At 49.4% G+C, this 23,240-nt stretch overlaps 1 protein-coding gene and 1 long non-coding RNA gene across 7 annotated transcripts in view; one reads left to right on the plus strand and one right to left on the minus strand.

Moving 5' to 3' along the window:
* St3gal1 (ST3 beta-galactoside alpha-2,3-sialyltransferase 1) overlaps positions 1-7,667 on the minus strand; it is a 51,852-nt gene extending 44,185 nt beyond the window's left edge. Inside the window, exon 1 of one of the 5 annotated variants that reach the window (XM_090339442.1) lies at positions 7,539-7,667. The gene's annotated coding sequence lies outside the window, so the exon portion shown is untranslated. Of the gene's footprint in view, positions 1-3,273; positions 3,352-7,339 lie in introns of those variants that run through there. The other 4 variants (XM_090339439.1, XM_090339440.1, XM_090339443.1 and 1 more) reach the window with 4 other exon arrangements.
* A 617-nt stretch (positions 7,668-8,284) lies between these two features.
* Positions 8,285-23,240, plus strand: part of LOC150059273 (uncharacterized) — a 53,838-nt gene continuing 38,882 nt past the window's right edge. The window contains exons 1-4 of one of the 2 annotated variants that reach the window (XR_016536715.1): positions 8,285-10,531; positions 19,583-19,724; positions 20,081-20,203; positions 22,744-23,012. This is a non-coding gene — a long non-coding RNA (uncharacterized LOC150059273). The remainder of the gene's footprint in view (positions 10,532-19,582; positions 19,725-20,080; positions 20,204-22,743; positions 23,013-23,240) is intronic. The other variant, XR_016536714.1, reaches the window with a different exon arrangement.

Consider the following 23,240-nt stretch of genomic DNA (forward strand, 5'->3'; position numbering starts at 1 on the left):
CCATCCCAGATCCATTTAACAACTTACCTGCAGATGATGGGACTGGAACGGGGCCAAAACTACAGGGTAATAATATACCTTTCTTCTTCATCAATTACCCAGCCTTGGGTATCTTGATATAGCAATCAACAACAACAAAAAAAAACATAAGAGTCTTAAATAATATCTTCGATTAGTTGCATTTAGTTCACTAGGGATTATCAGCACAGAGAGAGCTGAACTTCTGAGATACACCAGCTGTGTGTCCTTGGGTGACAAACAGACCCTCCTTCCCTTCCAGCTTTTCTTTTCCAGGTCCTCCGGGAATCCAAGGATACCCACCCTTCCCCAGGTGGTATAGCAGAATCAAATGAGATAAGAAGTTCCACATAAGATAAGTCCACAAAACAGATACCCCCTGGGCTCATCAATTCCGAATCCACCCTGCCCTCCAGCCCACTGTGTCAGGGAGAGATTCCTCAAAGAGCCTGAGGATGGCTGGCAAGAGAAGACAGGACTAGCTAGGGTCCTTCTGCTGCTCCTCAGTCTGGTTGACAGGGGCTGAGGTTTCTCCCAGGGCCTCTTGTTAACTCTCTAACCTTCCTCTGTTAGCCCCTCCATTCAAATTCTGGGACCTCCCTCAGGGTGGATCTCTAGTCTCTGGAAAAATCCCACCAGTGCTTCCTGCTAGAACCCAAGCTGATAAAATGTTTAAATGCTTCAGGAGCCAGGAGGGAAGCAGCACACTAAGCCCTTAATAAATAGTAAATGCTTCTCAAATTCTTCTCAAGCCAAGTAAGGCATCTTCACAGACCTCTCGGGGCAGACTCCTGCCAGTGCTCTCCCAGCTTGGAACATGGAGGGCCACACAGATTAGAGTGCCCAGAGATGGAGCAGACCAGGCCCAGAACTTAGAAGTTGTGAGGCCCAGGCCAAGAGTTTGCATACCAGGTTAATTCCCTTGCCCTGGCAAATAACCCTGGGAGCTGAGCCTTAGCAAATGTTCAGGTGGTGACCACAGTGGACTGTGCCCACTCCAGCCCCTGAAACTTGCCCCAACTCCTTCCTTATCCTCCTCTGCCTCAGGGTGGCTCCTTGAGATGGCGCAGGCCGCTGTTGAGCTCGTACACACACATACACACATACATACACACACACCATTCTTTTCTGAAGTTTCCTGGTCCTGGTAATAGCACTTTGGGCCACTTCAGAGGCCCTGTTGAAGCTAGTAATTAGTTCTTTGTATCCTGGCACCAGGAAGCAGAAACTGTAAACATTTTATGTAACCCATAGGAGTAAAAACACAGCCTATTCCAGCCCTGCCACAAGGCCTTGTGCTTCTAAGGGCTCACTAACGAGCCATTTTACCTTATATAACCAGCTGCCTGGGGTTTCCTCTTCACTCCCACCCCCCAAATTCTCCAGAACTTTCTGACTCCATACCTCCATTTCTCATAGGCTCTCTGGGCTAATGCTGTGCCTACTTTTCTCCTATTAACAAACTTTTGGGGCTCACAGGTATGACCTGCCTCAGCACCCTCCCCAGTCATCCTCTGAAGGTTTTGCAAACCATGGGGGTGGACACAGGCCCCACAAACCTGGCACACAAGGTACAAGGCCTCCTTTATTCACAGCTGGTCTGTGGGAAGACACCTATGATAACCCAGAATCCCCCATTATTGCCTGCCAGGCCTTTCCACCCTCTCAAATCAGCTACTTTAATCCAAAGGGAAGGTGAGCTGATAGGAAGAAAAGTATTTATGTGGGGGCTAGAAGCTCAAGCCAGTAGTCCTGGCTACCCAAGTGGCTGAGATCTGACCATCACCTTTAGAAACTAGCTGGGGCAGGAAAGTCTGTAAGAGTCTTATATCCAATGAACCACCAGAAAACCAGAAGTAGAGCTGGAGCTCAACGTGTGAGAGCTTACTTAGAATGCTAGCCTTGAGCAAAAGAGCTCAGGGAAAAATACCCCAGGCCCAGAGTTCAGGCCCCAGGACCACCACCATCATCAACAACAACAAAAGGTTCTGTTAACCTAACCTCCTCCAACTGAGGAGCCACCACACTATCTTAGGCCCTGCTGTAAAATGAGGCCCAAATCTAGTGACCTAGGCAGGCCCTTCCCTGAAGTTAGCTGACTCTGGACTTACCAGGTGACAGAAGCAGCTGCAACCATAAACCTTAGCCCCAAGACAAGATTCCCCCCTCCCCAAGCATCACACAAACTCCATGATTTCAAGCATCTACAAACTCCACATCTCATGCAAAACAGACTGCAGTGTACCCCCACTCCTAGTGAAATTCCCCACCCTAGCCCCATAGTCATATAAACCCCAGGTCACAAGACAAGTGCTGTCTAAGCCCGAGAGGGTCTGCTTGCTAATAATACACTTCGTTCTATGTGTCTTGCTGTCCACTTGGTCTTCTGGGCTGAGGCTTTCAGGTTCAAAGCCAGCCCAGACAGAAAAGGCAAGAGACTTTTATCTCCAATTAACCAGCAGAAAAAAGCCAGAAGTAGAGGTGTGGCTAAGAAAAAGCCAAGCAAAAGCACAAGGCCCTAAGTTCAAGCCTGAGTACTAGCACTCACTCACGCACGCATGCACGCACGCACACACATGCACATTTATTTAAAGTAGAGCCTTAGGCCTATATATAGTCAGTCATAGCAAAGGAAAAATAAGCCCTGGCCTTTCACACACAAGTATTCTAAGGCCTGAAGCTCGTGCAAGATCCTACTATGAGGGCAGGGACTATACTGTCTCACTTCTACTTATTTTGCACACATGCAACACACGATATCCAATCTATGTGTATCCAAGCATTGAAAAAATTCATCTCTGCTGAAAACTAATAGAGCTAGAACCCTCAGGGTTCTCAGGTTTTGTGGCCTCATGACTCCTCCTGTGACCCCCCTCAAGGGAGAACAGCCTCTCTCTTCCTGCCTTGCTCTCTTGCACATGTGAATTTCATTCTGGCACAAACTGCAGCAGGCACAATTCTTCATATTCCCTGCACCATCCTGCCACAGGGCACTTCTAGGATGACAGAAGAACCAGCCCTATGTCTCCAGCATCCTGCAAGGTGCTGGACTGGAGTAAGTTCCCAATAAAATGCTGGCTTAGCTGAGATAAAAACAACCCCAGCACTACACCACTGCAATCAAAGAAACCAAAGCCTTGGACTTTCTAAGTGAATACTGCTGTCCAATAAGAAACCTAGGACATAACTGAATGGAGAAATATAAGTTTGGAAAAAAAGAAGTCACAGAGACTTGGCCCATCAGCTGTTACTTACAGTCCTGGCTGGCGTACCTCTGGTCTCATGCTTTTGCCCTAAACTGAGAGAACTGCAAAATCATCCTTAAGGCCATTTCCAGCTGGTGAATGGGGAAGCCTCTGCCTCGGAAAGTCTCATGGACTCGAGATGGACGATAGCTGTACCCTGCGGGGAGATTCCCAGAGAGCACCCAGCATTGAAACTTCCTGGCTATCTCTGGCCAGTATTATAAAGTGTTGGGAAATAATCTGGCCCGGGGCTGGGGACTTAGTTCAGTGGTGAAGCGCTTGACCAACATATGCAGGGCCCATGGCTACATCCCTAGTGCTAACTAACTAAATAAACGAAACAATGATTCGTGAGTGCGGGATCCCTGTGGAGGGAGCGGAAGTGTCCAAGGCAGGTGGAGTCATTCGCTGGTCACCCCAGGTAAGCTGGTATTCCCAGCTGGCTATGAAAAAGAATTCAGAGCACAAAGTGCAAGAGGCAGAGACAATCTTTACAAAGAAGGGCTTGCTTCACTGGCTGTCAGCAGACCCCCAACCCCTCTCCTTTTGCAGAGTGACTGAGAACCAGGACCCAGAATAGCCTGGGTACCAAACTACAAAGCAATTGAGCACTGACATTAGAAATGGAACCCCGGCTCTCCCAGAGCCCTACACATGAGCTTCTCAGATTAACTTAGATCATCAGAGTGCTCAGATTCTCAGAGATGCAAGGGTGGGGAGGCGGGAAGTTTCCATACTGGTCATGTGATTCAACAAAGCTTCCTGTAAGCTTTGTTCGAGAGGCCTTCCTGACCAAGCCCACTTTCCTACAGGGCTGTGTACATATGCATATAGTGCTTCACTGTACTTCCAGGTTTCAGTTACTTGCAGTCAACCCCAGGCTAAAAATAGTACATGGAAAGTTCTAAAAACAAACTATTTATCAGAGTTAAATACCTTGTATCACTGTGTACTGTTACAATTGGTTGATTTTTTGGTTTTACTACAAGGCAATGTTAGCCACTTAACGTGCTTAATTTAAAAGGGCAAACTTTATCATAGCTATGCAGGGAAAAACAGGGCCTGTGTACCTAGGCCTCTCCAGTAAAGTCCCCAGCCCTAACCAGGACTCTCAGGACATATTCAAGTGTAAGGGATCCCTCTATTAGGATGACTGGTGAGTTTTATTTTTCTCTGTCTTGTATTTTTGCAGTGTGGGAGGGGCTTGTATTAGACTCTCAAGGGTAAAGCCCTGTCCAAATAGGAACCCTTTGAGTCAGCAATCTTTCACAACAGCTGACCCCAGCAAGGTAAGCGGATCAGGGGGACCAGAGGAATGGAAAAGGCAGTGCCTCCAGGCTCTTTCTTGGGGGCAAGGTCTGCTTGGTAAGAGGGGCAATAAAGTTCCACCACCTTTCTGGAGCTCAAAGAAGCCCCCATCCTTGTCGAATACATCTATAGAAATGTATTGGAAATAAATGGCCTCCAACAAAGGCCCTAAAGCTTAAGAGTGCTGATGAATCCAGGGGGGGTGGAAGGCAGCCTGCAGTGCAGTCTTATCCCCAAGTAGCTCAGCAAAAATGAGCAGAGGTGTGGATGGACCCAAGCTAAAAGAAAAAAAAGTCTGTCATACCAGTGCTGGTGGTTCATGCCTGTAATCCTAGCTAGTCAGGACACTGAGATCTGAGGAGCTCGGTTCAAAGCCAGCCTGGGCAGGAAAATCTGTGTGAGACTCTTATCTCCAAATAACCACCAGAAAACCAGAAGTGGAGCAGTGGCACAAAGTGGTAGAGTGCTAGCCTTGAGCAAAAGAGCTCAGAAACACTGCCCAGACCCTGAGTTCAAGTCCCATGACCAACAAAAGAAAAAGAAAAGAAGGAAGAAAGGAAGGAAGGAAGGAAGGAAGGAAGGAAGGAAGGAAGGAAGGAAGGAAGGAAGGAAGGAAGGGAGGGAGGGAGGGAGGGAGGGAGGGAGGGAGGCAGGCGCCTCAGTCAGCCCTTCTAGCAAGTGGGGCTTGGGGCTGGCTGGGCCAGTACCACCCAACAGCCCTGCAGGCTAAGGAAATCTGAGATCTGATCGAGCTTCATTTCCTACTTACTGGAAGCCTCGGGACGGGATCCTGTCCAGGGTGCACACTAGTGCTATTCTGAAGGGCTCATTTCACAGATAAGTGACAGCAACGGGGACCTCGTCTTTTAGATAGAAAAACCGACTGCGAGGCTGCAAGACCAGCCCCGCATTCTGCACCCAGAGCTGGACAAAAGCAAGGGCAGAGAAAGGTGATCTGGGGCCAGGCATGTCAGCCCATCCACAGATTCTGGCTAAGGGCGCGGGCCCCAGGGTTTGGAGCAGGAAGGTGGGGTGCAGGGCGGCACGGGGAGGCCCAGTACCGCTCCTCTCCTTCACCCAGACCCAGAGGCGGCGGCACGGGGAGGCCGGCAGGGGGCAGTGCGCCCCGCCTTTTGGAGAGCCACCCGGGCGCCCGGGAGCCGCAGCCCGGGAAAGGAACCAGGGGCGCCGCCCGCAGCCTCCAGGAACGCGCCAGAACTGGAGCGCGGCACGTAGTAGGTGGTCCGGGCACATCTGGAAGCCGAAAGGCTGATCCGAGTGGATGACTTTAAATTCCTAAGAGAAATGGGGAGGGGAGGAGTGACCCAACCTCGGCCAGCACCTTCTGTCTTGCGTGGGGCATTGCTGTAAACCTACTACGTGCCAACGCGCACACCGGGTTCCCTGGTTCCAGATCCCGCTCCTTCCCGCCAGAACGTCTCCCTCCCTCACCCCCTGGCTTTCAGCTACAGAAGAGGGACCCAGCTGGGTACGAATCCGCAGAGCTGGGAGACGCGAGGGGACCCCAGAAACCCTCAGGAACGCCGGTGCGAGGCCGGCTGCGGAGACGCAGCCAGCCAGCTCCTGCCCTCGGGTCGCAGCTGCTCCCTCCGCAGGGCCCTGAGAGTCGAGGGCCCGGGGCGCCGGGGCCCGGGCCAGTCCCCGCCCGCGGAGCGCACGTGTCCCCGGGCCGCGCGCCCCCAGCCCTACGCGTGGTGAGATTTGGGGGGCAGGGGGAGGCAGGGGGCTGGGGGATCCCGTCCACAACAGCCCCGCGGATCCCGATCCCCCTTCTCCGGGTTACTCGGCCTCCAGGCAGGGCAGAGGCGCCCCGGGCGTCTCCGTGCCAAGCCGGGCCGCAGGCAGCCGCCGCCACCCCCATCTGAAGTTCGGCCGCGCTTCCTCCCGCAAGGTCAAGCTCAGACACTCACGGCAGGAGAAAGGAGGGGCCCAAAGTTGCGCCACCGTCCCGGCGGGCGAGCTAGCTGTCCCTCCGCCGCCGAGCTGCGGCGCCCCACGCCCCCCTTCCCGCCCCGGCGCGCCCCGGGAAGGGTGGACCCGGCCCCGCGCGGGTCACACGCGCTCGCACGCAGACAAGTTGCTAACTTTTGTCATTTTGTTTCTTGGCAACTGCTCCACCTAACGGGGCTGGAACGGACTCCGAGTTTCCAGGCGCCCCCACACCAACACCTCAGTCGCGCTCCCAGTGCGCCCCCCACACACACTCGAATCCCCCGCTTCGACCCCTTCCCTAGCCGAGTCCAGCTGCTGGGGCCCCCGGGTCCCAACTTCTCCCCCGCCCCTCCCCTGCGACCCTAAGCTGCGCAGGCAGAAGACGTCCCGGGGCCCGATCGCCTCCTCCCTCCGAACACAGCCCACGGCCCCGAATCACCGCGACCCCCGCGGTGTCCCGCCCCAGGCCGCGATGCGCTCCCGGCTGTCCGCGACTCGCCACGCGGCGGGGTCCGCGCCCCTACCCGGGACCGGGGCCAGAGGGAACCTTCCCCGCTGCGGGATGCGATGTCACCGGGGCCACTCCGGAGACTGCTGCCCGGGGGCTGCGGCGAGCTTCCCGTGGGGCTCCAGGTGTCTTCTCCGGAGAGGGCCAAAGACCCCAGAGCCCGGCCTCCTCCCAGCCTCCGTCTCCCGGAGACCCTGCCCCTGGCCGCAGCTGGGGAAGGGGGTCTCCCCTCGTGTCTCCCTTCCAGCGCCGGGGCCGCCAGTCCTACGTCGTGTCACCCCCCCCAACTCCGTGGACCCCTCCCTACCTCTGCTGACCCCGGGTCGGGACTCGAGCCCCTGCCCGGTGGACACTCTCCAAACTGCCCGATCCCTAACTCCCGCGGGCGCAGTCCCCGCGCACCCCGGCGGCGCCCGGCTCGCGCGCCTCCTCCGGGGCGGCGAGGCTCCGGGGAGCGGGTGCGAGTGTGAGGCGGGGTCCCGAGCGCTCACCCCCCGCCGGCTCACCTCGCCGCGACCGCCTCGGCTTCCTCCCCTCGCTCCTCCCGCGGGCCCCCGGCTCTTTGTCTTGGCGAAGTGTCGAAACTGTCTGGCATAGTGGCTCGGCCGGCGGAGGCAGGGCCGGGGAGGCGACAGGAGGGGTCTCGGGAACACCTACCCCGAGTAACGGGAGGGGAGGCGGGGCGACGGCCCGCCGGGGAGGGGACGGGAGGCCGCCTCCGCGGCGCGTGGCCCTCCCCTTCCTCCGCCCAGCGCCCGCCCCGCCGCGCCCGGCTCCCCTCCGCCCCTCGCTCGGGGCTTCCTGCGCGCCCGACCGAGCTCCGCCGAGCCACGTGGATGGTGTTGGGCTGAGCCCGGGGAGCGCCGGGCGCGGGCTGGGGACCTCGATCGCCGCCCGGAGCCGGGCTCAGCGAGGACAGCTCCGCGGGCCGCCGCGCTCCTCCGCCGGCGCCATCCTGGCGGGGCCCCCCGCGGGGGGCCCGACCCTGGGACCCTGGCGAGGCCGCGGCGGTGCTCCGAGGAGGGACCGACCCCCCTGCTGGCGACCGGGCCGAGCTCCCGACTGATTCTTAGGGCGCGGGACTCGAGGTGGGAGTTGGAGGTCGGGGAGGGGGGGGGTCTGGGGCGGGCGAGGCCCGCGCGTCCGGCGCTGGGAGCCGCGGGGCCCGCACCGAGGCTGCCCCCCCCCCGCCCTCCGCCGCGGGGTTCTTCCTCCCTGACCCCGGGGACTGGAGCCCCGTCCTGCGTCTAGCCAACTGGAGCTTGGGTTTTGGGGAGGGCGGGGGTCATGGTGGAGGTTATTCTGCCTTCCTTTTCTAGCCAAACCAGGGCGGCGGAGACTTGAAATTTGCTGAATGGCGGAGAAAGGATGTTAGAGGTTAAATGTTTGAAATGATTCCAGAGGTATGACTAAAATCCTGGCTTTGCAGCTCTGAGCCTCCCAACTTTTCGATGGAATGTGAAGCGGAAAGGGAGTCTTTCCTGCTTCCAGACCCGGGGCTCCCCGGATGTCAGCCTGTGTCCGTGGAAGGGAAGAGGGAGAGAGAGAGAGAGCTGGCTGGCCCTAGCCTCACTCCACTGAGTGCTGGAGGGTAGAGACTGAGCTCAGATGCGAATGCTGCAATGCAATTCTGTGGGTGCCTAATCTTGGGCTAGTAACTATGCCTCCACTTACCTGCCTTGGAGCCTGGCTGCTCTCCCTGCCCCAGATCTTTGGGTGTGGTGAGGTTATGGTGGGGAGGAAGGGAAATCATGCATGCAAAACCTTTGATGCCCAAACCACGCCAGAAGGCTGTGAACTTCTCCAGGGCCTGATTAGGTGGCCTGCTTGCAGGATGGAGGAGGACTTCTGAGACTGGAGAGAAAGAAGTGAGAGAAAAACTGATTTAAAAGGGAGGAAGGGGAGTGGAATTAAAAAAAGATTAAAGAAACACACTAGAAAGGAAGAAAAAGAGCGATGAAAATGTTCAAGCTACAGTTGTCAGGAAGACAAAAAGGTCCAAACAAACAAAAAGCACGTGGAAGCTAGGCGTGGTAGAGCTTGCCTCAGCCTGTAAACCCAGCTTACTCAGGAGGCCGGAAACCAGACAGTATTAGAGAACAGATCTGGATACAGTAACTGAGACCTTATCTAAAAAACCAGGAGCTGGGAGGGCATAATGTGTGTGTGGGAGAGAGGTTGCCTAGCAAGTGTGAGGCCCTTGGCGCAGTTTCCCAGAACTGCACAAGAAACAAACATGGATGTAAATGAGCCTTTGGCAGGGGCCACATCAGCACTGGGGTACGTTGGGGGTTCCAGTGTTCAGAGGAGTTGAGCCTGCCGTCCTCCTTGCAGGTACCCTGCGGGTCCTGTACTTGCTGAAGCTTAGATTTTGCTGCATCTTCTACAACGTTTGTGTGTGAGGGAGATGGACAGAAAGTCACAGTAGTCATCTCCAGCGATGGCCGACTCCAGCAGAACATCTCTAGTATGGATTGCTGGCATTCTTAGCTCCCAAGCTTGATGTTCAGAGCATTGCTCAGGTGAGCCTTCCCCAGAAACAATAGCTCACGAGGTCACTCTGCTAATCTCCCAGGGACAGCAGAGCCCAGTACATCTGCACTGTATCCCCCGACCCCTCTTGTCTAGTCTGGTTGTGGATGAGGAATGGGCTGTATTTGCTTGGCTGATTCAGGTCCCTTGTCTCCTTTCAGACTACATGGAAGAAGCTCAGCAAAGATTTAGTGGATGGATTAAATCAAAGAGTGTTGTTTGTTGCAAGGATCAAATAAAATAGTTCATAGGGAAGTGTTTGAGAAAATGGAAAAGCGAACGTTAGACTATGCAATTAGATGATAAATTCTGTGGAGACAGGTTCAGCTTAGACAAATATGTAGCCCTTGGTTATCCAGCTGCTATAGCAGCTCGGTTTCAGCCCTGGGGTGTTGGCTTGGCTCTCTGTGACTACATGGTGAGATGCCAGTTCCTTAGTGAATGACATTGGTGAAGCATGAAGAGATCATCTTATGTAAATGCAAATTCCTGTCCGGAAGCCTCTTCTTAGGTCTGGCTAGGGAACTCAGATGCTATGGCCCACTCCCTTTCTGTTAGTTTCTCCACAGCAGGAAAGACCTCTCCCTAAGTCCCCAAGCCCTTTGCTTTCTTGTTTTTTTTCCCCCCTAGATTGTGACCATATGGACAAATGGTGCTCTTGACACTGGAACACTTCTAGAAGCCAGAAAAATAGAGCTGTGTTTCCTGAGTTCCGTCTCCCAACTTGTCCTGCTAGAGAGCCCCTGGGAATAGTCATTACACCGTGCAGCCCCAGGGAGCCCCTGACTTGGATTTAATGTTCACAGCCACATCCCACATCAGAGCTATCAGTAATGAATACTAAATAGATTGCATCCTTTCCCCTCCCCCTTTCTGATCACATGACAGTGGAGCAATACTAATGGATCTGATTGCATTCTGGTGATTGGACAGAAAGCAGAAGGCTTCCAGGCTCATGCATCTGAAGGTACAGTGTGCACCCCATTTCGCATTTGGGGCAGTACTATACCTAAGTCTCAACTGCGAGGAACACCCCAAACTTGCCCGGGGGCGGGGGGAAGGTGAGGTAGGAGGACACATTTTGCTACTCCTTCCTTCCCTGCACACAGGCTTCCTCTGTTAAATCTTGGGATATGACCAGGTTCCTCCAGAAGGCTCTGGCCATCCCGGATTCTCACCAGAGGCCACTAAGCCACCTAACCTCAGAGGCAAATAAACTTAATTTCACAAACAGCCTGTGTCAGGTACTGTGTTGCAGTAATGCAAAGGAGACTGACTCATTGGTAGATTCAGGGTTTCCACCACACCAGAACTAAATCCAGACTTTCCACTGCATGAATCAGTGAAAATAGTTTAGGTCTCTGTTTAGCAGGTTAGATCCCTTCCTGTATGACCCCACTCCATGTTTCTTAAATTTGACAATTTTAACTAATTAAAAACATTCTAGCCATTATCCGCTAGGGAGGTGAGATTGGTGTATATTAAAGAGTAAGTGCAGCAATAGTACTCAGTAGACACTGTTGAAAATGAACTATTCAGCTTGTGGCTGGGGATGGGAGGAAAGGGGTGATGTCCAAAAAGCAAGGTGCTCTCTGCCTGACTTATGTAACTAGCTTCCCTCTGTACACCACCTTCATAATAACAGCACAAAAATAAAAAAAATATTAGTGTACATTGTACAAGAGTGTTTTATTGTGATACACACACACACATACAAAACTTTGGAGTTCAGAAAGGTTTTTTTATACCTTATTTCATTGAATCAGGAAAACAGTGTACCAGTTTCCTTGGTTGTGGTAACAATGTACCACAATCCAGGTGTCTTAAACAACAGAAATGGATCTTCCTCTATGAAGCTGAGGGGTCTCAGAGTGAGGTACAGGGGAACCACTTTGCTTTCCTGAACACTAGCCTCCTCTCCCCAGTTTAAGATAGGACCATCCAGTCTTTGCATTGTCCCTTTGCTCTCTATGTGCCCCTGTGTACAATACTTGATACATTCCCTAACCACTTGTCCTCCTCCTCTATGACCTTACCCTTTTTCTTTTTAAAATATTACCTTCCACTCTAGGAATGTTGCTTCCTGATAGAATGCTTGCCTAGCATGCAAGTAGCTCTGGATTTGATTCCTCAGTACCACAAAAACAGGAAACACTGGAAGTGATGTTGTGGTTCAAATGGCAGAGTGGTAGCCTTGAGCAAAAGAAGCTAAGGGACAGTGTGAAGGCCTAGGACTGTCAAAAAAGTATTCAAATATTTCACATGGGGTTACAATTGATCATTTATACATATACTGTATCTTGATCAGAGCAACTCCTCCCATCCTTTTCTAGCTCTGGCACACATCCCTTCTCTCACCAGCCCCATCTAGTTGCCCAGGTCCACATGGACTATTATGGCTGTATTTGCCCATTATAATCTCACTCCTCAATAAACTGTCTTTCACTCCACTTGGTCAATCATCTATGCACAGAAGACCTGTAAGAGTTTTCATCTATGTTTATGTTTCAGGTCCAACATCCATAAAGAGAAGACATATGCCCTTTGTCTTTCTGAACTTGACCTCACCCATATCCAGATCCATTGAGGCAGAGATACAGGTTCTGTTCTTGAAGACAGACGGGCCCAGAAGACTTAAGTGTTTGTCATTGTGGGCCTCTCCTATCCCCAGAGACTCACAGACACACTCAAGTTTTGTGCAGGGCCTACAAGGGACCTGATTCTGCAGCTTCCCACTGTCTAGTTTCAAGGCCCAAAGAAGCCACAGCCTCAAGGGTCACCACAGAGTCCAGCCACCCCAGCTGGAAGAATTGTGCTGCAGTGACTTGTACAATGAATCACTCCAGGGTCAGGTCGCCAGGCTCATGTGTACACAAGTGAGCTTCTGTACTTTCGGGAGCTCTGGGTGTGTTTTCATTATGGCAGCTAGCAGTGAGAACCTGTTCAGTAATTTCAGTCTTAGAAGAGATACAAGAGAGCCAGGTATGGTGGCCCATGCCTGTAATTCTAGCTACTCAAGAGGCTGAGATCTGAGGATTACTGTTCAAAGCCAGCCCAGGCACTAAAGTCCATGAGACTCTTATCTCTAATTAACTAGAAAATACAAAGTGACCTGTGGCTCAGGGACAATGCCCAGGCCCAGGGGTAAGGCAGTAGCCGGAAGAACCCAGGGACAGCACCCAGGCCCACAGTTCAAGACCCACAACGGACCAAAAAAAAGAAGTGGTGTGGGTGTGGGAACACATTCAGTGCTGATCAGGCACTGAGGAGAAGGGAAGCACTCACTTCTGGTTTCCCTCATGGCAGTCAGAGGCATTGTCAGTTCCCACTGTCCATCTCCTACTTCCTTCTTGTAGCTGAACTGTGCTGTTGCTATTTTTAACATGCCCACACTGCCTGGAGAGAGGCAGCCATCTTTTTCCACAAGCCAGTAGGATAAATAAGAGCAAAGCTAAAAGTTATGTGCAAATGAACTTTGCATACTGTTAGAAACTCTTCGTGTGTTTTCCATGGTGGCAGCTGGTAGTGTTAATGTGCCCAGTGATTTCAGTCATGTAAAGATACCAGGCATGTATAAGAGAAACAAGATCTTATAGCCAAAGGGCAGCGGAACCACTGCCAAGAGCTTCCCCCAAGATTCTCATTCCATGACAGAAGGGAGAGCTGAGTCACAGTCCTGTTCTGTACTGTACCACACTGAAGGTTTTGCTACTCATAACCCACTGACAACTGTGATACCAGATATACAGTGGCCAAAATACAGGAAGGAAGACAGTTGATGAGCTTTGTTTGTATAGGTTATACATCCATGTGGGGCTAAACATTTATTTGCAAGTTGTTCTCAAATAACAAACCACTCAAAACTCAGAGCCAGGTGACAGCTGTTTGGTAATAAGGCTGGTCCCGTGGGGCAGGAATCTAGAAGGACCCAGCTGGATGGTGCTAGTACTATAGATGATTTCTACAAGCTGGCTGGTCATTCCTTGTGTGATCTAAATGCTATGTGAAGAGTTGTTTGACTGCCATTTAGGAAGTGAGGGAGGTCTCCACACCTTCGGTGAAGATGCATTATGTATAGTTTGGATCTGGAGCTGTTTGGACCTGGGGATACAGCTCCTGAGGATCCAGAGAGCTGTCTGCACTCAATGAGAGGAGTGGCCAAGAGTTGGTGGCTGTGTTTTAGAAAGCCATGGACAGGTGGCATTCAGGCTGTAGGTGCCAGGCTAGATTCACAAATAGGTAGTGGAAGCCAGGTGAGAAGCAACAGGCCAAAGGATATTGTAGAAAATGAAAAGAGTCGAGAATGGAGCATTTGCAGAGACATGCCTCCCTCATTAGAGGCTGCAGAATGAGTACTCACTCGCAAAGACGACTCCGTAGGTAAGAGGCACTCTAGGGCAGACATCTTTTACAGGACCTCAGCTGACCAAGTCTCAGCCTTTCTTCTTGGGCCAGACTAAAAATCTTGTTCCTGGAATTTTAGTGTGACAAGAATGGCAGAAAGTATATTGTAAAAACATCCCTGGCTGTCCCTCTCCCAGAGGTTCTGGTGCAGTCACTCTGCCCGGGAGCCATAACCCTGTCTTTTTGAAATAAATCTCTACTGTAATGGACTGGGCTGGCCAACTCAGGTTAAACCAGAGCAGACCATTTAGCAAATAGTCATTGAATGTTTTATGCATGCCAAAGTCTGTTACTCCAGTGTGGATGCAACAAATGGGTGTGTCTGCCCACAGAGGGCTGGGCATAGTATGGGGATTACAGAGCAAAGGCTAATGGTTGTTATGCAAAGTGTAAAGGATTATAGGGTGTTATGAGGTACAGAGGGTAGGTGCCAAAAGTGGGTTCTCTGTGAGAGAGACAGAAACAGAGACAGAGACCATGTGAACTGCCATGAGAACCAACTGTTCTCATGTATGGAAACTATATTCCAGAGGGTCCTTGCAACTAGAAACATTGTATTCTACAGTATTCTATAATGTTACTTCTAAATAAAGTCAAAGAAAACAATGAAATGGAGGGACATAAGGGCGAGTAAATGCAGCAGTGGTACTCCTTAGACTCTATGTTGAAAATGAACTAGACAACTTCTGTGCGAGGATGGGAGAGAAAACCTGGGAGAAAACAAGAGAAATGACACTGTTCACAAATAAATGTACTCATTTTCTGACTTAGGTAACTGTAACCCCTCCATACATGCCCTTTATAGTAACAATTTTAAATTAAAAAAAAAAACCAACAACAGGCAGAATGAAATTACTGTGCCTAAAATCTGAGACCTCAAAGTTAGTATGATTGGCCTTGACAAGTGATTATAAGTGTTCTGTATTGTCACTGGGTAACAATTCACTATCTAGCTCTGGAAGCTAGAGACTGAGGGAGAAACCTCAGGGCGCTGAAGCTCAGCTCTGCTCCTGCTTCCCTCAGGAGAACCCCACCTGCACAGCTGGGCAAGGCTCTACCCAAAGCGGGTATCACAGCACCCCCCTCTCAGACTCATCTTAAGAAAAATTACATTAAAAATATTGCTATTGTAGTGCCAGATGCTCATTTAAGTTCCTTTCTTAATATGATTTATGTTTGTCAACATACCTACAAAGTTTTATCCATGAGGATTAAAAATTACATAGTTTTGGAACTGCCAACTATCAAGGCCTTGCTGGATCAACTACATTTGCCTGGGAATAAAACACAGCAATTCTTTTCCATAATTCCCACCTTCCTCCCCCTCTTCCTTCTTTTTCCATCCTTCCTTCCTCTCTTCCCTCCTTTCTTTCCTCCTCTCCCTCCTCCTTTTCTTCCTTCCTTCCTTCCTTCTTTCCTTCCTTCCTTCCTTCCTTCCTTCCTTCCTTCCTTCCTTCCTTCCTTCCTTCCTTCCTTCCTTCCTTCCTTCTTTCCTTTATATATTCCTGGAGATCAAGAAACCTGTCTGTTTTCCCTTGTCGTAACTAATCAATATACAAAATGCACCCGTGAAGGTCACCTATGTGTGACGCGAGCTTAGTGAAGCACACGCCCACAGTGTGCTTGCCTGTGGGATGGAAGGCACGACAGGCTTAGCATCTCTAGGATGGCTGGCAGGTTCAGTGAGGTGCTGAGTAAATGGGCCATGCATGTGCTTCTTGCTTATCCAGTCACACGACTGGTTTTATCCATCTGCCAAGCATTTTTGGTGTTAACTTACATCCTTAGAAGTGCAAAGTCATATCAAATAAAAATTAATCTTAGCTTTTTGAGAAATATGACATCCTTACACTAATTTTGAGTGTCAGTTTGATTTAAAAAAAAACACTTTTAAGTTGTTTAAGTCCCCGAGGACTATGTCTTGTAACCAGCCTGGCAGAAGACTAGACTACCGAAGCATCCTGTGGGCCACAGGATGGATTTGCTCTCTGAAAATCAGACCTTTAGGATTGTATTTCCTTGTAGAACACCCAGAAAAAAAAATAGCAGCCTAGTTGTGTGGAAGTTAGTTTTTGTTTTTTTTTTTTCTTTTTAAAGATCCTGAGAACATGGCTAGGATGGCATTCTAGAAGGCCAGAGGCACAGCTTTATCTGCCTTGTCATTCTAACAACTGTCAATAAGAAAGGAACATCAACCATATCCAAAGTTGTCTTACAATACAAATTGGTTGCTCCAACTCCAGTTATTGTCTTTATTTCAGGCTTCCAGAAAGAGAGAAAAGAATACCCTTTGGCTTTAAGGACATTTCCTACAAATTCCCCACAACATTTCTGCTTTTCTTATTCTTCAAGCCATTCCTAATGATGTAACTTTGAGAGAAGCTGAATAAATCTACTCATTACTCCAAGTACCTAGTAGTTTAGGGAACACACAAGGCCTGAGATCTGGGGACAAGTATCAGTCTGTGCTGCAAGGCAATAGATGTTCTATCACTAAACTTTGATTGAGGCCAAGGGTTCCCCACACTGGGTCTGCTTCGTAGACTGAATCCTGATATTGAGTGCAACTTGTTTATCTAGCTAGCACTGAGTCCCTTTCCATATGGGAAAAGCTTGGGGGAGAGAGAAAGAGAACACAAAATACAGGTTTCTATAGGTGGTGTTTGGTGTAGGTTTGGTCTTTGAACCTTGTGTTAATGATAGATTTGCCTTTTACTGGCAATTTAAAATGTAAGCAAGTAATCATTTAATTCATTTAACAAATTCATTCATTTATTTGCTAATTTATTCACTTAATTCATTGGCTTCTCCTACCTCTTCCCTCCCCTCCCTCCTCTCTCTCTCTTTCTCTCTCTCTCTCTCTCTCTCTCTCTCTCTCTCTCTCTCTCTCTCTCTCTCTCTCTCTCTCTCTCTCTCTCCTCTCTCCTCTCTCCTCTCTCTCTCCCTCCTTCTTTCTCCAATCCTGGGGTTTGAACTCAGGGCCTGGGCCCTGTCTCTGAGCCTCTCTCTTCTCAAAGCTAGTCCTCTACCTCTTGAGCTACAGCACAACTTCTGATTTCTTCTGCTTATATGGTACTGAGGAATTGAACCCAGGGCCTCATGCATGCTAGGCAAGGACTCTACCACATTCCCAGCCCTGGCTTCATTTTTTTCACTGAGAAAAATTTACAGAAAATATTGGCAAACTTGCCATGTAGGCTTGCTTATCAGAGGGTGGAGAATGAACATCTAACTGGCAAAGTATTGCAGCTGCTATAGACTTTGCCAACTTGATAAAGACAGATATAAGATAAGGGACTTTCTTCTCTCGGGTGGGGACACATCTAGCCCTCAGATGACAAGAGAGTCACATCTTCTCATTAGCTGCTGGAGGGCCATCTTCCAGTACTGACAATTTTGTATGGTTTGTGAATGATATAAAATCCAAACGGTCCTGGCAGAGAAAGGTTCTCCCAAGTACAGAAGTCCCTCTGCTTGTAAGTTTACCTATTGCTTTATGCTCTTGAGTGCTTTGGCATGCCAGTGTTGTTTAAGTACGGAGGGGGGGTGTTAAAAATTTTGTTATCTGGGCTGTGTTTAAGAGGTTGTACCTTACTGCAACATCAAAGAGACCCTTGGAAGAACTGGTTAAAAGATCATCTATGTTTATATGGATTCACAAATGGAATTAAAAGACCCACGGTAAGCTGAGTCTTATCATTTTCATAACACACTTTACCAGCCTTAAATACTTTTTTCCAGTGCACAAAAGCTGCTTTTTATACAAAATAGTCTATTTTTCAAGTTCAGAATCACCTCTACGTTTGTTTATGTAACACAAAGATATACAAAATAAGAAGACTCTGGAGATGATTTATTTCAATACCAGCAGAGCCATTATATCTTTATGTGTTATTGTCCGTTGGCTCTTAGGGGCATCTTGTGTTGGCCTTTGTTTAGGAAATAATCCTCACACATTCCAAGAGCAATCAGTCAGCTCTCCTCTCCCTTAGTGGTAGGGTATGGGTGATCACTCCCCCAAAGTGAGGCTTTTCTCCCTTCCTTCTCGTTTGTGGCTCTGTCCTCTGCTTTGTGCCTTGAGCATAATTGCCAGAATCCCCAACACTAAAACTAATTTGTGTGACCTTAAGGTTCCACACTGAACTTTTCTGAGTCTCGGTATCCTCATTTGATTAATAGGGGTGCAATCCCTTGCCTGGTCCTCTGCATTTCTTCTTCAAAGAACGCTTCCAAAGGCACCACCTGCCTTTCTAGTCCACTGATGGATCCCCCAGGCCAACTGGAGTTGATAAACACAAATTAAACAGATTAGCAAACGCTCTTGATAGGTCTGCCTGGGAGAACAGCCCCTCCTCCCTTCCTCTTCGTGAATCACCTGATTGTCCTCACACAGTCCTCTCCCTCGTCTTTCTCCACACACCTTCATGGGGACCGGCAGTTTGCTCTCCCCGCCCCCCAATAAACACTTTTCTGCCTGAACTGTGTGGCAGTCTTCTTTCTGTGAACCTTACATAACTCACGTAACGTATTTGCACGTCTCTGCATGCAAGCCCACCACGACCTTACATGAAGAGACAGCTCAGGGACTCAGATAGACTTGTCTTGACCCAGTGCTGGGGTTTAGCCCTTACAACAGACAGCCAGGCTCTTGCAATCTGTAGATGTTAGGGTTTGGTGTCAAGTTCAAGTGCTTCTGATACCAACAACTACAGGCAGTGTCTGGTCCTGTGATTCCACAGCGAACAAAGAGCACATCGGCACCATTTTCTGGGGGCAGTGGGACAATGTCAAAACAAGTCAAACAAGTCACAACCAATGCCCAAAGAGGGAAGATATTTGCAGAACAAGAGCCAAGGCAGGCAGAAGACAGTGTGGGTGGCTGGCTCCTCCTTTGCCTTCCTCCCTGTGGACTACTTATTCCTCCTAGACCTCCCTCATCTGCAGAGGAAGACAAAGGCTCTGGAATTCTCCATTGCTGCCCTTTTGTAAATGTGACAAAAGAAACCACACAGTATTTATTTTCTGCAGTAAAATATGATGCATTCTATAACAGCATGCTGCAAACAAAACCATCTTTTTATCTTGTGGTACTGGAGATGAAACTTAGAATGTTGTACTTGCTCGAAGATACACCACCACTTCAACTATGTTCCAGCCCTTTTGACTTTAGGTCGTTTTTCAGGCAGGATTTCAGATGGTGAGATCCTCAGACACAGATCCTCCTCCCTATTTTTCCCCCACAACTGGGATTACCGACATGCATCACTGTGGGTGCTCGGCCCTGTGTAAATCCTTAGATCACCCGTGAGCCACAGTGCTAGCTTGATGCTCAGGGTTGCTACCCTTCACAGTTCAGGAGTTAGATTCTTCTTTCAAATCTTTTCCTTTATTGCTAAAAAAGCCTATGGTCCAGAGTATCTCACAGACTCACCAGAGTCCTGTAGGTTACTTCATTTACATGGGAAGTTGTTTATGGACTGATTTGCACACTGAATACACACTTTAGTCATGCTTTTATGGCAGGAACTGGTTAAGGCGATTCACAGGAATTAGCACCTTGAATCGGTACAATTATGCCTGGACATGTAGGATCATTACTTGTCATACTTGACAGGCAGAGGATGGAAGTTTAAGCAATCTTCACAACCACGACCACACAAGCACCGGAAGAGTGAACAACTGGATCCAGAATCTGTGTCCACAGCCATTGTTCTGGTAGCCATTGCTTGTGAAACTCCACACTGACAGCATCCAGAGTGAGTTTCGGTCTCTGTCTCTCTCCTATCTCTCTCCTCTCCCCCCCCCTTCCCTTTTCCATCACTTTTAGCCACCAGAATTAATAATAAACAGTAGTAGTTACTTTCAGGTTTGAGTTGATTGGGAAGCCAAGACTACTGAGAAGCTGGAATGGAAAATGGCCAGGGTACGAGACAGATGTGGGTGGTGGAAAGGGAGAGTGTGGTGTTGAGGAGCTGAGAGGGTCCTGGGGCCCAGGGCAGCAAATACCAATAGGCTATCTTCCCCATAGGATAAATTACAAACTCTTTAACCCATTGCATTGATTTTGTGCCAGGAAAAATGACTTCAAATATTATATCTGCTATTCTCTTAGTGTGTGGCCTTGAACCAGTCATCTTATCTCCCCTGTTTGGAACCAGGAATCCTTATCTGCTCAGATCTAGAGAACAATTAATCCAAGTGGAGATTGTCCCTAGCTCAGTGCCAGGAGCCCAAGGTCAGTGCCTGCTTTCTACCCTTTTCCTCTTCCAAACTTTCACTGACATTACGTTGGAGTGCATCTTTCTGCTTCCAAAAGCCCAGCCAGTAACCATTCAGTGTTCACACATGCCTAGGTATAGAGGACAAACACTGTGTTTCAGCACACACAGAGGAACCTAACTGATGCCTGGTGAATTATGGCAGAAACTATTGAATAGCAAATTTTACAATAGGAGCCCCATACACTAGATGACTTGGGATTTGACTTGGCCAAGATGGAGTGTCAAGAAAACATGGGAGGAGGGGCTGGATTGCCTTTGTTCTCCTGCAGTGGGCTAGGGGAAGGGCAGGTGGTAATGAGTGGGACCCTGGCCTGGTTTCTGGCCTCATCATCCCAGTTCTTCCAGACCCCTGCACAAATGAGACACTGGAGGAATGTGTTTAATGAAGTCATGGTTGTGTCCTTTGCTTCTCTGACTAATTGCTCAGCAGGAGAGGCTGGCAGGCTACAGATTAAAACAGATTTAGGGTTAATCCTCTATCCTTTCCCCATTTCTTTCTGCCTATCTGTGTATACATGTATGGGCATGCATGCATGTACACACACACACACACACACACACACACACACACACACACACGGAATTTCATTTCAAGCAGCAGGGAAGCTGTAGTCCTACTCTCCTAGATTCAGCTTTCCAGTGGATGAAGGCTACTTAATGTAGAACATTTCTCATTGAGATAGAAGACAGGTCTTGTGCATCTTTATCTGATCCCAGACCCACTGGGTGGGCCAGTCGAGATCTGGATGGAGTTCAGCAGTTCTCAGCAGCCAGCATGTTCCCAGGCTCATGGGCATACAGTGACACACACACTGATTGACATGGGTCACAGGGTAGGGAGGAAGGCCATGAAAGGCTCATCGACAAACAGCTGTGCAATCTAATTGGCTATGCCCCACTCTCAGGTAAAGAAACAAGTTTCTAGAGCCTGCCTGCACCTTCATGGGCGAATGGCAGGGCTGTGTCCCCTACCTCCCTGCCTTCCCACCCTCAGTTCCACACAGAAATGTGATAAAAATGGAGCCAGATGATGTGTGGAAAGAGCCATGCTAGAAAGACATACCACAAAACCTTTTCTTTTTACACAGTATGTGTTGCTGCATGATTTTCATAGTATGCAAGTTGAATGGCATTTTCCCATGTGCACATATCTCTGTACAGAACCACTACCTCAACCACACAGGACAGACAGAAATAGGGGCCAAGAATTCTTTTTTCTTTTTTTTGGGGGGGGGGGGTCATGGGAATTGAACTTCACCTGGACTCTGTTCCTGAGCTCTTCAGCTCAAGGCTATCACCATACCCCTGGGCCTGGGCAGTGTCCCCGAGCTCTTAAACTCAATGCTACTGCCCTACCCTTGAGCCAAGCCCCACTTACCATTTTCTAGAAGTTAACTGGAGATAAGAGTCTCAGGTCCTTTTGTGCCCAGGCTGGCTTTGAACCTTGATCCTCAGATCTAAGCCTCCCAAGAGGCTAGGATTACAGGCATCAGCCACCTCACCTGGCTCAAAAATTCTTTGTGTGTTCTTCCTTTCCTCCTTTTTCTCCCAGTTGACCTTCTCTCCCGCTCTGCTTGGGAATCAATCCCAAGCCATTGCTGTTCTTGTGATAGGGAAAAACACAGAAGTAGTGCCTGTCTCCAAGTAGCTGATGATGGAATGAGGCCTAGGAAAAGAAAAACGTAGAGCATCTTTAGGAACAGGAGAATGTGGACTGGCTCAGGACATCCATCCCACCTGTCCACCTCTGTGGTATCTGGGGAAGTGCTGGAAAAAAGGAGAAAGATTTTAGTTTTAGTTCCTTGACATGAAATGATGCTTGCGTAGCATTACAGGGGAGAATGCTTGCGACAATGACAGCATATTGGCAGCTTTGTTTAAGTGGTACCAGCTTGTCAGACACTGTTCTTAAGGTTTCTCTGGATTTCATGTCTTCAGTTTAAGCAAGTTATGACCATAGGACAATCCTCTGTGTTTCACAAATAAACTGATGATAGGTTTAAGTGGATGCATATGTGACATGCACATGCACATATACAAATATGCATGCATGTACACACACACACACACACACACACACACACACACACACACAAAGGGATTTGTCAGTGCTTTGCATGAAGAAGAAACAGTGCAAGTCATGATGAATAGGAACATTCCTCGCTAAGGGTAAAGACTGCATTTCTGGAATGTTAGGAGATTGACTTTCAGTGTAGTCCTAGTTCCTGGATATGGCCCAGAGTCCGGGGCTTGTGTTGTAGATCTGTCCATACTCCAACTCATGGGTCCATTCACCACCGGCTACCTCACTTTCTGTCTGCACCGTGCTAAGCTGGTCTGGGGTATGAATATGAGCAAGACACATTTCTCATGTTTGGAACTTGGAGGGACAAATACCACATGTATTAGCCATGGGGGGTGGGTGGGGTAGAACTCTGAAGACATCATGGTTTCTCTGTCCTAGACACTTCTGTGTACCTTGTGTCCATCACAGGCTCAGCAACACATGGCCCTCATCGTATCTGAAATCCTGAACATGAGCACAGGCCTGGCTTCTTCAGGGATTACAGAGGCCGGTCATCAGCTGACAAGCTAGCTGAGAGCTAGTTCTCCTGTCTGGGCTCACTTGCACACCCAATTATTCTTCATTTGTGTAGGTGCTAATGAGCCATTGTGTTCTGTGCTGCCCATTGTCTAGCTGGGAGGAACAGAAGAGTGTTCAAGTTACAACAGGACCTGGAAATGCCACCCTAGAGTCACAAGGTAAGGCACTCATAGAATCAAACTTTGTAAGGGACAAGATGGGGCTTCAGGGGTCTGTTGCATTTGAAAACGCAGATGGCGGTGTATTGGGCCTCAGTGGACATAAAAGATGCTATCCGTGAGACTGTGGGACCTTCCTAAGCTCTAAATTCTCTGATACTGATCAAACTGGCCAGATATCATAAGGTGCTCATGTGTTAAGGAGCTTTACAAGCTCTAAAGGCCCTG

This window comes from Megascapheus bottae, chromosome 9, assembly GCF_031878675.1.
Source record: "Megascapheus bottae isolate mThoBot1 chromosome 9, mThoBot2.hap1, whole genome shotgun sequence".
NCBI classification, from domain to species: domain Eukaryota; kingdom Metazoa; phylum Chordata; class Mammalia; order Rodentia; family Geomyidae; genus Megascapheus; species Megascapheus bottae.